We start from the raw sequence: 18270 nt of genomic DNA on the forward strand, positions 1-18270 counted from the left end.
CCAGCCCCCACCTGAGGACTTGTAACAAGTTTCTCTAACAGGAGAATTTAGCAGGAAAATACTTCCTTTACAGCCTTCCCTGAGGGCAAAGTGGGATGGAGTATGCAGGCAGGTGTCTGATGTCTATATAAACCTTGCATTGTGTTTTAATAAATGGAAGCCTGTTAAGGCATTACTGCTGAAATAATTTCATGAAGCAACTTCATGAAAATGATAGCATTCATGCTCTCTTTTGATTCTGTTGCTGTTAAACCACTCTTACCAAAAGCAAATTAGAGAGGGAAGGAGTTTATTTGGTTTACATTTCCAAGTCACAGTCTGTCACTGCTCTAGAGGTGGTGGGACCTGGGAGAAAGGAGCCAAGAAATGATGCAGACTAAAGTCTCATGCACTAGCTAACTTTATTCAGAGCATCAGACAATTTATACTCTGAGGCCTAAGAAGAGTAATGTGAGTAAAGTGTACAATTACAAGGGCAAGTTGCACATGGCAGGCATGCCACACACTACAAAAACTTGTTTTTCCATTGAGCCATAGAAACCAAAACAATAGCCAATTGCAATGAACAATCTGAAGTAAACTCACTCCTATCCCCTACACCTGAGGGGCACAAAAACACAGTCCAAGAAACACTGTGTGTTTTTGAAGAAACTGAGGTCACTTGCCTTGATTTCTTGGAGTTTTCCCACAAGCACTCAGAATACTCCTTGCACGACTTCATTCTTGTACTGGGTTCTGACAACAGTCCATCATTGAGAGACTTCAGGGCAGGAACTCAGTCAAGAACTGAAGAACTGGATCACCCTCTGGATTGAGAGATACCAGAAAAACTAAAATTAGATTTCAGGGTAACTGGGACAAATGTTAAGAAATAGGCCTATAGGAGATAATCTGGCCAGCTGCAAAGAGCAGCCCCCACTAGAGATAACATTGTTTATTGACTGACCCGAAGGGTCCTACCGGAAATAGAGTTGATAAGAGACCCAGTTTTATGGCCACATTCCTTCCTGCTTACCAGAGACAGCGTTACCTAACAACTGACCCATCCAGTCTGGGAGAACAAAAGAAGTTGAGCCACGGTCTTGACGCCCTTTTCTGCTTAAAGGGCATTGAGAGGATAAAAGGACCAGAGATCAAGGCTGTGGGACACTCCTGAGACCTAGCATTTAGAGGATAGGGTGCGACCCAGCTCGGAGCTGAATTAAAGATTCCTCTTGTATTTTACAGAGGTTTCATATATTTTCTGGTTCTTTTTGGGGGATCAATCTGGGTGCAACAATTGCACTCTGGATCACTATCCGACTTATGATCAGCAATCCAGGTCCACTTCCTTAGGATGGTGCCGCCAACAGTGGGCTGGACCCTCTCACTTCAACCAGTTACTGCTCAAGATAAGTCTTCACAGAAACGGCCACAGCTGAACCTCATCCAAGCAATCCCACAGCTGAGGCTTCCTTAGAAGACTCTAGGCTATTACAGGCTGTTAGCTGAAGCTACCTAGGACTCCCTACCACTTGTCAACTTGACACACAAATACATCACTTAAAGCTACCACCTTTCAATTCTTGACTGTAAGATTTCATGTTAATAGCACAATATAAAACAGTTTAACTTTTAGATTTTAATTTTTTAAAGATTTATTTATTAACTATTATGCATACAGTTCTCTACCTGCAGGTACAACTGCAGGCCAGAAGAGGGCATCATATCACATTATAGGTGGCTGTGGGCCACCATGTGGCTGCTGGAGAATGAATTCAGGACCTCTGGAAGAGCAGTCAGTGCTCTTAACATCTAAGCCATCTTTCCATCCCTTTGATTTTAATTCTATGTTTTGAGTTTTTACTTGTATGTATGTCTGTGTACCACATGCATGCCTGAGTGTGATGGTTGTGAGCCAATACGTTGCTGCTGGGGACTAATGTCAAACCATCTGCGAGAACAACTCGTGCTCTTAACCCGTGAGCCAATCTCCAGGTCCCCAAGAGTCTAAAATTTGTAAGTCCCACAGCTTAAACATTTCAACACTTTAAAAGTCCAAGGTCTATTTAAATACCCAAAGTCTCCTAAGTGTGGAATACTGTAAAATAAAAAAGTTACAGACTGTTATTCCAAAGGGAACAGTGTGTAGTTACAAACAGATCAAAGCAACCCCCAAAATTCAGTAGTGCAAATCAGATCCATCAGTTCAATATCTTATGTTTGGAAATCACTAGTGGTCATCTGGGCTCTAAATCATTGCTCACGCTCTGCCATCTCCAGCACACATAGCTTGTTTCAAACACAAGCTCAGGCTGGCTCTATTCCACACCTGCCACTGTCCTTGGAGAAAAAGCCATGGGCCTGGCATCTCCAGTATACTGGGGTCTCTCCACTGCCACTGAGGTTCCATCTTCACCAGAGATCATTCAGGGTGTCTTTGCAGAGATCCCAACTCTGCCACAAGGCCACAAAGTGCCAAGCCTTGGCTGCTTTCCATGACTCTTTCATGCCTTCAAAAGCAGTCCCATGTGGGAGACTCTTAAACGTTAATCTCGTTCTGTGGGCTTGTTGGATAGGCTTGCTTCCTTTAGGCCACAGCTTCTGTATGCTGACCCTGCAAAATACTGCCCAGATTTCACCTTAATGATGCTCACCTCTTATTAACCTCAGCTGATTCTGACTCAAGTGGTCCCGAGAGAGTCTTTGCATCCTTCTGAAGTTTTACGAGCCAGGCCTCAGTTATCTACATTTCTCTCAACACTCTCATCTAGCAAGTTCACACACCACTCCATGAAGCTCCAAGTACTTACCGACTTTTCTAGTTCAACGTTCTGAAACTTTCCACAACCTTTCCCCTTAAACAACGTGGTCATGCCCATTACAGCAACACTACACTCCCAGGAACAATTTCTATTCTGCTTTCATTCTGTTGCTGGGAAAAACCACTCATACAAAAAAAAAAAGCAGCTTACAGAAAGAAAGGGTTTACAGGACAGCAACACAAGCAAAAATTGAGGCAGAAACTATGAAGCAGCACTGTCCACTGACTCATTTTCTGAACTGCTTTCTGCTTTATTCTTTGATTCATGTTCAGGTAGACATGGTTTTTTTTCTTCTTTAAAAATGTTAAATTTATTATAATTTATTCAGATTACATCTAAATTGTTATCCCCTCACTTGTATCTTCCCATTCCCTCCTTCCTCCCTCGTCTACCCTATTCTCCTCCCCTAGGTCTGTGACAGAAGGGGACCTCCTCCCCCACCATATGATTACAGCCTATCAGGTCTCATCCTGGTAACCTTCTTCCTCTTCACCAGGCCTCCCCACCAAGGGGAAGTGGTCAAATTGAGGACACCAGAGTTCATGTCAGAGTTAATCCCCGCTCCCCCCACAAGTGATTTCTTACATAGCCCAGGACCACTTGACTGGGTATGGTACCATCCAGCCATAGTGAGCCAGTTCTTCCCAAATGGATCATGAATCAAGACAATCTCTCCCAGACATGGCCACAAGCCAATCTGCTCTGATCAGTCCCTCACCTGAGACTTCCTTCAGTGACTCAGGTTGTGTCAAGCTGATAGCGGAAGTTAATCAGGACAAGAAACTGTATTTTCATTGAATTTCCTATTTCAAACTTAAATTGCTTTTATATGATCACATTCTTTTTCTACCACCCAACCCCACACATTTGGACTGGATGATCCAGAATGAGAAGCTTATAGCTTCTCAGAAGCAGCCAGTGTCAATGAGTGCATTGGCATTTAATAATTTTTCCTCAGCTGTCAAGGTATGCAGAAGGGAAAAAATGTGATGTTTTGTATAAGTGTACATGTTTGCATCTGTGTAAATGTACTTATGTCATTGAAGAGTACATCAGTAATAAGGGAAAATAATCAGATACTTTTTTCTATTCCAAATATTGCCTAGACTTTGCCATGATCCTATGGATAAGGGAAGAATGAGTAGTAATCTGTGACGCTTTTTTCTCCCTTTTTTTTCTCTCCCTGGGATAGGGTTTCTCTGTGTAACAGCCCTGGCTGTCCTAACCAGGCTGGCCTTGAACTCACAGAGATCTGTCTGCCTCTGCTTCCCAAATGCTGGGATTAAAGGCTTACTGAATTTCCCTCAGTACTGTTTTGGAATCCATAGTGTACAAGTTTCTTGCTTTGTTAATTACATTAATTATCAAATATTTTATTCCTAGCCAGGGGCCATGGCATACACTTTTAAGCCTAGCACTCAGGAGGCAGAGGCAGGAGGATCTCTGTGATTTTGAGGCCAGCCTGGTCTACAAAGTGAGTCCAGGACAGCAAAAGTTACACAGAGAAACCCTGTCAAAAACAAAACAAAACAACACAACAACAACAACAACAACAACAAAAACCCCAAACCAAACCAAAGTTAAAAAAAATTCTTTCAAGGGGTATGTCCCATGAAAGCCTTCACTTACCAGGAAACTGGGACAGAGGGGAGGACATCCCATTGAGACTCTGGATGAGAGAAGCATGGGAGAATAGCAAAGTAGAAGGATCCAGAGGGTCCTAGAAACCTACAAGTAGAACATTATGATAGGCAGATTTGGGCCCAGGGGTCCCACTCAAACTAAGGCACCAGCCAAGGATAATGCAGGCCGTAAACTTTAAACCCCTACCCAGATCTAGCCAATGGTCAGAACAGTCTCCACAGTTGAGTGGAGAGTGGGGTATGACTTTCACACGAACTCTGGTGCCTCACATTTGACCATGTCCCCTGGAGGGGGAGGCCTGGTGGCACTCAGAGGAAGGACAGCAGGTTACCAAGAAGAGACTTGATACCCTATGATCATATACAGGGGGAGGTAATCCCCCTCAGGAACTGTCATAGGGGAGGGGAGTAAGGGGAAAATGGGAGGGAGGGAAGAATGGGAGGATACAAGGGATGGGATAACCATTGAGATGTAACAAGAATAAATTAATAAAAAATAAAAATTAAAAAATTCTTTCTAATGCTATTATAAATTGAACTGTGGATTTTTTTTGTTGATTTACTGTTCAAATTTTTCATTGTCAGTGCATGGAAATGGAAGTGTTTGGCTGTATATCGGAGCTTTACTGAATTCTGTATTATTTTGTGTAATATTTAGGAGTTTCCGTATGTGTTCTATCATTTATAATTTACCTTTTCCTTTGTAATATGAATGCCTTCAATTTCAGTTTTTGCCTAATTATTTTCTCATCTATTTTACTTTATTTCCCTCTTTTATTAAAAATAGATTCCTTTCTCAAACAATATATCCTGATTATAGTTTTTCTTCCCTCCTCTCCCATCTGGATCCATTCCCTTTCTGTCTCTCATTAGAAAAGCATGGGTTTCTAAGAGATAGCAACAAAGCATAGCAAAATGAAGCATAATAAGATTAACACAAAACCTATCACATTGAAGTTGGACATGGCAAATCAACAGAAGGAAAAGAGATCAGGAGAAGGCACGAGAATCAGAGACCCACTCAGTCACATACTCAGGAGTTCCATAAAAACACTGAATTGGAAACCATAATGCACACAAAGAGGACTGACCTGATGCTGATCCATGCAGGCCCTGTGCTTGCTCCTTCAGTCTCTGTTCAGTCTCTGAACTTTGCTCAATTGATTTAGAGGGCCCTGTTTACTTGGCGTCCTCTATCCCCTCTGGCTCTTACACTCTTTACATATCCTCTTCCTCAGGGTTTGCTGAGCTCTGAGGGGAAAGGATTTGAGGGAGACATCCCATTTAGGGCTGAGGGTTGCAAGCTCTCTCTCTCTCTCTCTCTCTCTCTCTCTCTCTCTCTCTCTCTCTCTCTCTCTCTCTCTCTCTCCATAATGTTTGGCTGTGGGTCTCTGTATTTGTTCCCATCTGTTGTTGAAGGAGGCTTCTTTGACAATTTCCTTAACTATTTTAACTGAAATTCTAATATCGCCTTGACTTAAAATGGTGAAGTGAACATAGCCTTTCTGCTGTTAGAGGAAAAGCTTGTAGTCTCTGTCACACCTGATGTTAGCTGTATGCTTTTTATAACATCTTTAATATAGTCATAGTAGTTTCTCCCTAGTTTATTGGTGTTTTTATTATGAAAACATATTAAGTGTTGTTAAAGACTATTTTTACTGAGATGATATAATTTTTGTTTTTCACTGTTCATCTGATATCTCATATTGACTACATATCACTGCATATCAAATCATATGTATATTACAAGAATAAATTCCATTGGTTTATAATGTATAATGAATAATTTTCCTTCATTTGTGTGTGTGTGTGTGTGTGTGTGTGTGTGTGTGTGTGTGTGTGTGTGTGTGATTACATGGAGTCCAGAAGAGTGTCCTCTTTTACCACTCCCCAAGCAATCTTTTGAGGCTGGTCCCTCCCAAACCCGTGGCTCACATTTTGTTGCTACTCTAGAAGCCTGTGAGTGCCTGAAGTGCTTTGTCTGTCTGCTTCAATGCAGGTTACAGGCATGCACAGTATGCATGTCTTGTGACGTGAGTGCTGAGATCTGAGCTCCAGTCTTTAGGACTGCTCAGTAAGGGCTCCTAACCTGAGTCACCTATCTAATCTGTGCATAATCTTTTAGTGGACACTGAATTTAATTTGCTGCTACTTGATGAAGATTTTAATGCCAACAGTGTTTAAGTCCGTGTTCTATTAATGTGAAGAGGCACCATGACCATATAAAAGCTTGCTTACAGTTTCAGAGATTTGGTCCATGATCATCATGGCAGTGTGCAAGCAAACTTGGTCCTGGAGAAGCAGCTGAGAGTTCCACATCTGGATCAAATTATGTGCACTACGCCATAGGTTCATATTCAGAATTCCAATGGGCTTCTGTCTTAAATTCTGGAGAGCATTATTCTAACATTACATGTTTGTTAGGGATGGTGACTGTCTTGGAGATGCCTTTGCTAATTGGATCTGATGGTGCGTCAGCATGCGTATCCATTGGAATACAACAATCTTTTAGACATTATGACATGAAACCATGGATCCCACACCTAACACCCCAGTATGGTCTCCCCTACTTGCATTACCTGAAACCTACACGTTTTTGTCTACTACTCATGCTGCCTTCCCACAACCTAAAGGCCCCTTGCATGCCCATCCAACCACTTTGTCCTGCAGACCTTGTGCAAGGGTCTAGGCAGATGACTCCATCTAATTCTCCCTTTCAGGCACCATCTTAAAACTCCAGATCTATGTCCAAACTCCATGCTTGAATCAGGATGCACTCCAATCCAGCCCCCTTTTTGCCTGACTTCATTTTCTCTTAGCCATATACAGCCTTCAGGCCTAACCTGGCCCACAGACCCTAGCATCTGGTTTAGCCTAGTGTGTCTATATACAACAAAAACTAATAAAAAGAAAGTGCTCTAGACCAATTTGCATTTCAAAAATACAATGTGAAAGATCAAGTCAATATTTACCCACCCTAAACCCAGAATTCCTATCAAAATGTTCTCTAATGGGAATTACTTAGATGGAAGCCAGGATACAGAATTTCTGTTTTTCCAACATAATATTTTTACTGATTATTTGGAAATTTCATACTGTATGCCCCAATCACACTTACATTTCATTCTTCTCAACCCACCATCCCACTTCTGTACCCTCCTTCCACACAAAAAGAAAAATAATTTCACCAAGTCCAATATTTATTGCCCATTTACTCTGTGGAGCATGGTCAAACTCCCAGTGGCCAGCCCCTTAAAGATAACTGTCCTTCCCTACCCACTCCCCTGCGAGAAGCTATCAACTGTGAAGAGCTACACTTCAGCATCTTTACCATAATTTTTAGGTCTTTTTTAAAAAATAGGCCCTTGTCTAGACTGTTTCTCTGGGGTGGGGGTTGTTACAGAAGCCTTCTATGTCTCACATTCTCAGTTATGTCTGCAGTCATCGATACAACTGTAAAAGAAGCAGAACCATCGATAGTGAACTTCCACATGGTTTTCGGCGGCAGCACGGACCACAGGCTTCAACATGGCTTCCAGTCGCAACATGGATAACAGACATTCACATGGCCTCCAGTGGCAGTACAGATCATGGGCCTCAACATGGTCTCCTGAGGCAGCCACGATCGCGGACATAAACATGGCCTCTGGTGGGAGCATGGGTCCTGTACACCAACATGGCCTCTGGTGGCCACACATACCATACCCATCAACATAGCCTACAGCAGGGACTATGGACCTCAACATGGTCTCTAGAGGGAGCATAAACCACAGACATCAATGTAGCCTCTGGCAGTAACGTGACCTCAGGAGGCAGCCCAGGTCACAGATGTGGACATGTCCTCTGGTGGTAACAAGTACCATTAGGAGCAACATTGTCTCAGGTGGCAGTACAGACTATGGACATGCACATGGCCTCTGGCAGCAAATTGGACTATGGGCATCAACAGACTTTGGTGGCAGCACAGACATCAGAATGCCTTCCCTGCCACAGCATGGACTTAATAGCAAACAAAATACAGGAAGCAGTACTTCAGGATGAAGAGAGGAATGAGCATAGCCAAGGGACTCTAGAGATAATACACAAATTGAATTGTTGAAAGACAAAAGGCCACCAAGGACAAGGAAACAACAGCAGAATGATTACAATCAAAACATATCTTTTAAAGATTAGTGGCCTCACAAACCTGGACCCAGGGGGCCTGCACAAACTGATGCACCAATCAAGGACAACACATGCAGAGAAACTAGGCCCCCTGTTCAGATGTAGTCAGTGGACAGCTCATTCTCCATGTAGATCCCCTAGTGAGGAGAAGCAGGGACTGCCTCTGACATGGACTCTGATGCCCGAGATTTGATCGCTTCCCTTTGGTGGGATGGCCTTGTGGACACACAGAGGAAGAGGATGCAGGCTATCCTAATGAGACCTGATAGGCTGGAGTCAGGTGGTCAGGGAGGATGCCCCCATGTGCCCCCCAATCACAGGACTACGGGAAGGGAATGGGGGGAAGTAGGAGGGTGGGAACAGGAGAATACAAACAAGAGGGTAAAAATCCGGATGTAATGAGAATAATTTATCAAAAGTTAAAAATTAGTGGCCTCCATGATAGATTAATGGCTCAAGAAACAAAAGTCTATCGATTGTCTACAAGAAACTTATCTTACCTTTAAAGATACCACAGAATGTACCCTAGAGTGAAAAGGTGGAAAAAGTACCTCAATCAAAAGGGACCAGGAAGCAAGCAGCCATTGCTATTCTAATATCTGATAAAATAGACTTCAAAGTAGAAGTAATCAGAAGAAATAAAGAATAACACTTCATTTTAATCAAGGGAACAATTAGCCACAAAGACATTACTACCCTAAATATTTATGCACCAAACTATAGTGCATACTACATCTTGAAAAGCATACTACTGGAACTAAAGACAGAGATAACATCAAATTACTATAGGTAATTACAATACCCTTGCTTTGTCCAATATTCAGGTCACTGAAGGCCCAAGCATGGCAAACATGGTGCCGACAGGTTTTGCACTTTACCCTTCTCCCCACTGCTAAACCGTTAGATTACATTCCTAAAGCTAGCTCCTACAGTCTATTCCCTTATTTGGCCACTGAGTCATTCCTGAGATGAAACACCAAGGCCCAACAATCAAAATTCATTATTTGGCTAACATGTCCAGTCAGGGCTTACCAACTTACCCCAGCACAGATTCTCTCCCTTTCTCCTTAAAAAAACCCACTCCTGCAAAACAAAACAAAACAAAACAAAACAAAACAAAACAAAACACCACCGCCTGCTGCTGCTGCTGTCTGCCTTTGCTTGATCTAGAGGCAGCCTCTCTCTCTTCCTTTTCCCTCCAGGATAATAAATCTCCTTTGTGCTGAGAACCTGGTGTCTAAGTGTGTCTTGTACTGACTGGGTGGGTGGGGAGATGGGCATTCCAACCTCTTACAGTCATCTGTACAAAAGACAAGCAGAGAGATAACAGAATTAAATGCTATCATACATCAACTGGACTTAGCAGATAGATATAGGGTATTTTCCTTAAACACCAATGACTATACATTCTACCTAACAGGTCACCGAAGCTTCTCTAAAACAGACCACATTATAGGACACAAAACAACCTTTAAGCAAACACAGACAAACTGAAATAACTCTGCATATCCTATCTGACCACAATACAATAAAACATAAAATGACAGCAAATAATTCTCTAGTAAATATAAAATGTCATGATTTTGTGGATCATCGAGATTAAACAGCCCATTACTGAAAGATGGATGGGTCAAAGAGGAAATCAAGAAAGCAATAAAAAAAATTCCGGGAATTAAATGAATATGAAAACACAACACACACACACACACACACACACACACACACACACACACACACACACAGAAACAGAAAACACAACACAATAAAATCCACAGAACACATTTAAAGAAGTCCTATAAGGGAAATTTATAGCTCTAAATGAACTACATTTAAAAAATCAGAAAGAGAACAAATAAATGAATTAATAATGCAATTCAAGATTTTGAAAAAGGAAAAAAAACCCCCACCAATTCCAAATCCAGTAGATGAAATGGAAGAATAAAAATTGGAGCCAACATTAATGAACTAGAAACAAAGAAAGCAATACAAAGATTCAGTGAATCTAAGAGTTGGCTCTTTCAGAAGGTAAATAAGATTAATAGATTCTTGTCCCAACTAACCAAAAGAAAGAGATGACTCAAATTAACAGAATTAGAAATGGACAGGGAACTATCACAACAGACACTAAAGAAACATAGAATATTATAAGGGAATACTTAAAAAAAATTGTACTATGCTACATTGTAAAACCTTTTTTAAAAAAGTAGATGAATCTCTAGATTTAGCCAGACCACAAAATTTAATTAATTAATTAACTTTCCATGCTCCTCACCTCCTAGTCCTACCATCCCTCCCTGTCCCCCATCCCTCTCTCTATTCCTCAGAAAAGGGGAACCCCACTTCCAATGCACCTCAGCTCATCAAGTTGCATCAGGGCTAAGAGAGTTCTCTTCCCCTGTGGTCTGGCCAGGCAGCCCCACCAGGGGGAACTGATAAAAAAGCTGGCAACACAGTCCATGTCAGAGACAGGCCCCGCCCCCATTACTAGAGGACCCACATGAAGCCTGAGATGCACATTGGTTACACCTGTGTAGGGGCCTAGTTCTACTCTATGCATGGTCCTTGATTGGTGCTTCAGTCTCTGAAAGACCCTCTGGGCCCCGGTTAGTTGGCTCTGTTGGTCTACTTGTGGAGCTTCTGTCTCCTCCAGGTCCTTTTTTCCCTCCTCCCCACACTTTTTTTCCCCCACAACACTCTCTATGCATCGTCAAACGTTTGCCTGTGAGTCTCAGCATCTGTTTTGAAGCACTGCTGGGTGGAGCCCCTCAGAGGACAACTTTGCTAGGCTCCTGTCTTCAAGCATAGCAGCATATCGTTAATAGTGTCAAGGGTTGGCTCTCTCCCATGGGGTGGGTCTCAGGTTGGGCCAGGCATTGGTTGGATATTCCCTCAATCTCTGCTATATTTTTATCCTTGCACATTTGTAGGCAGGGTAAATTTTGGGTCGAAGGTTTTGTGGGTGGGTTGGTGTTCCCTTCCCTCTGCTAGGAGTTCCATGAAATTATGAGGGTACCCTATTCAGTCTCCATGACTCCTGCTACTAGGAGTCTCAGAGTCATTCCCATGCCCCCCAGAAGCCTACCCTATCCTAGTTCTCTTGTCACAGAGATGCTCCCCCACCCACAGTTTGTCTTCTCTCTTTAGGCCCTCTGCTCTCCTGCCGCTGCTCTGCCCAGGTTTGATCTCCTCCCGCATTTCTCTTCACACTCCCTTTCCTGCCTTGTTCCCTCTCTTCAACCACTTCCTCTATCTATTCTATTTCCTCTTCTGAGTGAGATTTAAGCATCCTCCCTTGGGTCCTCCTTGCTACTTATCTTCTTTGAGTCTGTGAATTGTAGTATGTTTATCCTATATTATATGGCTAATATCCACTTATAAGTGAGTACATCTCAAGTGAGAGAATCCAGACTCAGAAAAACACGCATGGTATTTACTCTGTATTAGTCCAACATAGATGTCCTCTGAGAGACTCTGCCCAGCGAGAGATCAGGACAGAAGCTGGGACTAGCTGCTGGACTCCGGGTGAGAGTGATATGGAAGAATTGGGGGATGGAAGGATCTACAGGGTTCAGGAACCCCACAAGGAGACCATCAAAGCTGGCAGATCTGGACTCAGGGGGTCTGCACAAACTGTTGCACCAACGATGCAGTAAACTTAGACCCCCCTGTTCAGATATATAGCCAATGGACAGCTCACATGTCCACAGTTGTAGGGAGAGTGGGCAGTAACTCTGACATGAACTTTGGTGCCCACAATTTGATCACTTCCCCTTGGTGGGGAGGCCCGGAGGGCAGCACACAGAGGAAGGAGATGCAGGTTATCTGGATGAGACCTGACAGGCTGTGGTCATATGGTGGAGGGAGGAGGTCCCTTTCTGTCAGAGGTCTAGGGGAGGGGAATAAGGTGAAAGAATGAGGGAGGGGAAACGGGAAGATACAAGTGAGGGGATAACAATCGGGATGTAATCAGAATAAATTATAATAAATTAATATTACAAACTATAGCTTCATTTGTTTTCTTTCTACAGTCTTCTTGGCTATCCCTAGTTTTCTCTTAGATTCAAAGTATTTCTTCCAGCACCCTCTGTCAGGTTGTTTTGGTGGGCAGTATTCTTTTAGCCCTTGTGTTATAAAACAGAGGTGTCAGCAGTTGTCTAGGGAATTGCTGAGTTTGTTTCCTGGCACTAACAAAGAACTGATTGATCAGGAAAGACAAATGGCCAAGGTATGGAGAAAGCAAAGACAACAGCTTTATACACTCAGGATGGGAGAAGCTTCAGTCTGGAAATCCATTAAACAGACACCGACTCTAGTATTTTATAGAGCCTCTGTATCCATTCCTTTCCTTATTAGTGCTCTTTAGATATCCAAGCCCATGTCTTCCCATAGTTTCTCCTCACAATATATTTTGGGAACAAGAAGAATCCATGTCAGGAAGCTCTTGTTTTCCTAATCTACCTATACCCCCTAGCTGCTTCTTGGTGATAGAGAACCAAGAGAGAGGGGGCGCTTATGAGGCAGGCTCCTGGGGCTGGTCCTGGAATTGTCTCAAAAAAAAATGTTATAGGACCAGCCCTTGTAATTAGTATGAAGGATGGACCAATAGCCACACTGATTTATTTCTTTAACTTTTTAAAAATAAAAATTATTTATTATAATTCATTCACATTACATCTTGATTGTTATCCCCTTGCTCTTATCTTCCTGTTCTTACTTCCCTCCTTCTTCTGCCTTGTTCCCCTCCCCTAGACCTCTGATGGGGGAGGGCTCTTCTCCCACCATCTGGCCACAGCCTATCAGGGTATCCTGCATCCCCCTCCTCTGTGTGCCTGCAAAACTGCCCTGCCAAGGGGGCAGTGATCAAATCTCAGGCACCAGAGTTTGCACCACACTGATTTAAACAGAGACTTTTCAGGGTACTGAACTTTGACTTTTTGCATATCTTATATAAGTTGCTCAGATCTTTGCGAGTTCCTTAAGTTTTCTAGCTTTCTTTTCAATTCTGGAAAAACATCTAGCCATCTTATGAAATATCAAAACATTACCACTACCTTAATAAGAGAAAGTTGAACCTAAACTGCATACATAATGAGTTAATATTACCTGTGTACATACTATTAAGCTATCAGTCTTGCCAAGTTCCCAGGTAAACCTTATAGAAAACACAAGATTGTCTTTATATAGCACATAGTAACTGTGCTTTTGGTTTTTGCCGCGTCATGTCCACTTCTCTTCCTTAGGATAGCCAATCACATACATGGTCTTTGGTGTCAGCACATACCACAGGCCATGGACATCAACATGGCTTTCTGCTGCAGCACAGGCCAAGAATATTAACTGTTCAGAGCCTCCATGGGTCTCCCAGGCTCCCCAGAGATTCATGGTGGGTGCCAGAAGCTGCCACCATGTTTTCTCCTACTTGCTCATTTTCAACAGCATACCTACCTTCCTTCATTAATAACCATGAGGCTAGTGGTTCAAGGTTGCAACAAGTAACACTTGTAACATCCAAGGCAGTCAGAGTGGGTGGCTTCTCAATGGGAAAAGGTTTAAAGTCATTCCTGGTAGGGCACAAAAAATATCTAATTGGAACAAAAGTAGTAATAGTCCCAAGGATCATCAGGACAGAAAGGTTCATGGCACAATTGGTGGCTACCTGCAAGGACAACTTTGAGCACTGTCATAAAAGTATCATTTTCCCTCCTGGAAATCCTTAGACATAAAGACCAGGCAAAGGGATGATGTCTGGTGTGGAAAAGCAGCACGAGGAGCATTGAAACGAGATGGCACAAAACCCTCTTCACCATCGAACGTGAGGCCCTAGAAGGAGAATCATCCAGTGTTCAGAACATGGCAGTCTGACCTCAGATTTCCGGAGCTTAATCCATTCTTGTTCTCCTGATCATCCAGCAATGAAGGCTCTCCGATGCACCAAATACACTCCTCTGTTGCCTCTGGGGGCTTTTTTTTTCATGAAGGTGATTCCTTTTTTAACAACAATAACCAGACATTATGAAGTATGTAGGAAACATGAAAGCTTTTAACAACTGATCAGACATTACCCAGTAAGAAACCAGTCCATTTAACTCTCAACTCATGCCCGGAGCTGCCCACAGCTGTGGAGACATCCTACCTCTGATGTACTCATTAAGTATTCCCCAGTAGATGCCACTTCTTGCTCTTCAGTTTATTTTTAGAACAGGACAGTATAAAGAAAAACCAGGTATTTCTTCCTTAAGGCCAATGGGTCAAAGTGATACCATTGGGTAAGATTATGGTCTAGTGCAGCCACTGCTGGTTCTCAGTGAGCTGGCTGGTCTTACGTCAACTTTACACACAAACTAGAGTTATCTAAAAGGAAGGAACCTCAACCGAGAACATAACTTCACAAGATCTAGCTGAAAGTCGTTTTCTTAAGTATTGATTGATGGGGGAGGGCCCAGCTTATTTTGGGCAGTTTTATCCCTGGGCTGTTTCTATAATGAAGAAGGCTGAGAAAGCCAGGTGAAGCAACCTAGTAATCAGCACTCCTCCATGGTCTTTTCATCAGCTTCTGCCTCAAGGTTCCTCATCTGTTTGAGTTTCTGTCCTTTGCTAATGAACAGCAATTTGTAAGTATAAGACAGGTAAATCCTTTCCTCCCCAGCTTGCTTTTTCGTTTTGGTGTTTTGTTGCTGCAATAGAAACCCTAACTAAAACATGTTGGTACCAGGATAATGGGTTATTAGTGTGACAGACCTAACCATGTTTTGGGTGAATTGTGGAAGGACTTTTGAACTTTGGGCTAGAGAAGTAACTGACTGTTGAGAGCTCAGTGGGATGTTCTGTGGGAGCTTGGAAGGTAAGAATGTTGTGAGCAGTGCAGATGATGAAGGGATTGTGAAGTTCCAGGGGGGAAGTTTAATGATTCAAACAGGGGCTTTTGCTATTTTCAATTGAGATTGTTATTCTGGTTAGCTGTGGCTGAAGAGTCACCCATCTTTAATATGAGACCAGCAACACTGAAGGGAAACCTTTGCGTTGCTGGCACAATTGATGCCGATTAACTGGAACTAAGAAGTTAGCAGTGATTGAGAAGAGACCAGCATCATTGAGGGGAGATCTTCAGGGAAAGTGTTCACTCAAACTGTGTTCCAGAAGTGGCAGAGGTTGTATCTCATGCTGGCAGCCAAACTTGGCAGTGTAAGAGTCACCCAGGCAGTACTGAATTTGAAGACATAAAGGGGTCAAGAACTGAGGCTTGGCACTGTGAGAGGCTGATACGGGCTACTGGTGAAGGTGCAGCCTCAGTTATACTTAAAAGTCCAGGACTGAAGGGGTCATGCAAACAAGTCGAGGCTTGACAGAAGGAAGAGAACCTAGAATGTTCAGCTACTGGTGAATGTGCAGCTCGGTTGCAGCAAAGGACTGAAGCAGTTTTGGAGATGCCAGTACCATGGCATGACAACCAAAAACAGCAGCAGCAGTGGAGTGGAGCCGGCCAGAGCCTAGAAAACAAGCTGTGTGTACTACAGTGGGCAAAGCTGGCGAAGTGACTCAGGCTCCTTAGAGGAGCCCAGAAGATCATGTGTGGATCCCAGATATTGGTCACTGAGTTAGTTATACTGTTGGGGTTTAGTTTTGCTTGATTCAGATTGCGATTGTTCCCTGTTTCTTCACTCTTGAAAAAGGTATTTGGAGCCAGTATTTGCTACTTTGTGGGTTCCTCACTCTCTTCTGTTATTCCACCCTTTTCTCCCCATCTTGCTTTTTGATCAATGTGTTTTGTTACAGCAATAAAAACCCTAACTAAGACAGTCAGAGGGTGTGTGTGTGTGTGTGTGTGTGTGTGTGTGTGTGTCTATATATATGTATGTATGTATGTATGTATGTATGTATGTATGTATCCATATCCTCCTAACCCTGTGGTCTGGCTCACAGGTTGTGGTCCAGCTAGTCCAACAATGACTGTCTACTAACAGAAGGTCTATGAATCTAATAGTTGTTCAGTTCACAAGGTTGGATGTCTCAGCTGTGTGTATGCCCGAATCCAGAAGAAGTAGGCTCTAGTGTCAGTGAAGGAATGGACTTCCCAACCAGAGCAAGAGCAGGTAGGCAGAGAAACTTCCTTCATGCATGCCCTTTATATAGGCTGCCACCAGAAGGTGTGGCTCAGAGAAAAGTTAGATCTTCCCATCTCAAAAGATTCAGATTGAAAGTGGGACTTTCCACTTGCAGTGATTTAGTTAAGAAAAAACAAATCCCACAAGGTGTGCCCAGCCACTTGGGTTTTAGTTTATTTCAGATGTAGCCAAGGAGATAACCAGAGTAGCCATCACACTATCTACAAAAAAAAAAAAAAGATATATTGGACTGTGTTCCAAATCTTTGTCTTCCTCTACAGAGAGTCCTCTGGAGATTTTACAGATAGGGCATGGGTTCCTGTATACTCTCTTTCCTCATTAGTGCCCATGAAAGGAAGGGGACACTGTTCAAAATATTTCTTCTTATCAATGTAAGATGTGATCCTTTAATACCCTGTGACTTTAACGAATTCCTAGTCTGATCTTCCTTATGTATGTTAGAACCACCATTCAAAAAAAACCTGCTGGAGTAAATGTTTCCTCTGACATCTGCCCCCTCCTCCATTTATAAGCAAGCATAATAAGTACTTAGAGTGAATAATTTACCACTTGCACCCATAATCTAGAGAATATGGGATGCTATTTTTCCTTAATCCATTTATGTCAAAGCAACTGGAAAGTGAAAACAAAAGTAGGAGTTCCAGGGTAAAATGGGACAGAAACAAAAGCCAAGGCAAGGGGGAGAGAATAGAGAGGAGCAAACATGAAGATGCTGGGAAGAAATATCAGGTATTAAGACACAGCAGAACCATCATCTCCAGCCTCCCACCCAAGCAAGATAGCCCTTTGCCTGTACCTGTTAGGAGCATCTGTGCAAACTATGATGCTGACACAAAGAATCCTCTCTATTTTCACCACTGACCAGTGTTACAGTGCTGGGAATGGATCACTGAGTCTAGTGCATGGTTCATTTTACAGCTGAGCTCTACTCAAAGCCCTATAGCCAGTGCTTCCACAATGCTCTTTCCAGCTTTCCTATTAGCCCGAGGGACCTTCATGACACGGTGTCTCTTTCAAGGCCCCCAGAGAGCACACACAGCAGGAACATGGGAGAGCCTATGGTGGAGACAAAGTATGTGTAGAGGGTGCATTTCTCATTTACCCCACAGTCCAGCTAGAGAGACCCCGTTCTTGCCACCCTAAATCCCTGCCTGAGTTCACATGTATAGTGACAATTCTTTGACGTAGTACATTCAGACCTCTCTTGAGAGCCCCAAGGAAAAGTAAGGACAAATGACCAGTAGCCATGTAGGTTCCAGACAAACAGACAAAACCCCTTTGGGATGCTAGCACCCAAGGAAGCTTTCCTACACAGAGACAGAACTTTTTTTTCTAGGTCAGTCATAGCTGCCTCAATTTGAATTTAAGCAAGCTGGAAAGCTTCAAGATTATATCAGGTTTTAAAAACAGCCTGGTACTGGCACAGCAACAGGCTGGTTGATCAGTGGAATCGAATCGAAGACCCAGATATGAATCCACACACATATGGTCACTTGATTTTTGACAAAGAAGCCAAATCCATTCAATGGAAAAAGG

General features: G+C 42.9%; 1 long non-coding RNA gene across 2 annotated transcripts in view; it reads right to left on the reverse strand.

Moving 5' to 3' along the window:
• Nucleotides 1-270: 270 nt before the first annotated feature.
• LOC311602372 overlaps nt 271-18270 on the reverse strand; it is a 73953-nt gene continuing 55953 nt past the window's right edge. Inside the window, exons 5-6 of one of the 2 annotated variants that reach the window (XR_014780738.1) lie at nt 14268-14431; nt 14074-14172 (exon numbers count right to left, since the gene is read on the reverse strand). This is a non-coding gene — a long non-coding RNA (uncharacterized lncRNA). Of the gene's footprint in view, nt 807-14073; nt 14173-14267; nt 14432-18270 lie in introns of those variants that run through there. The other variant, XR_014780737.1, reaches the window with a different exon arrangement.

This window comes from Acomys minous, assembly GCF_964271855.1.
Source record: "Acomys minous genome assembly, chromosome: 7".
Classification (NCBI taxonomy): Eukaryota; Metazoa; Chordata; class Mammalia; order Rodentia; family Muridae; genus Acomys; species Acomys minous.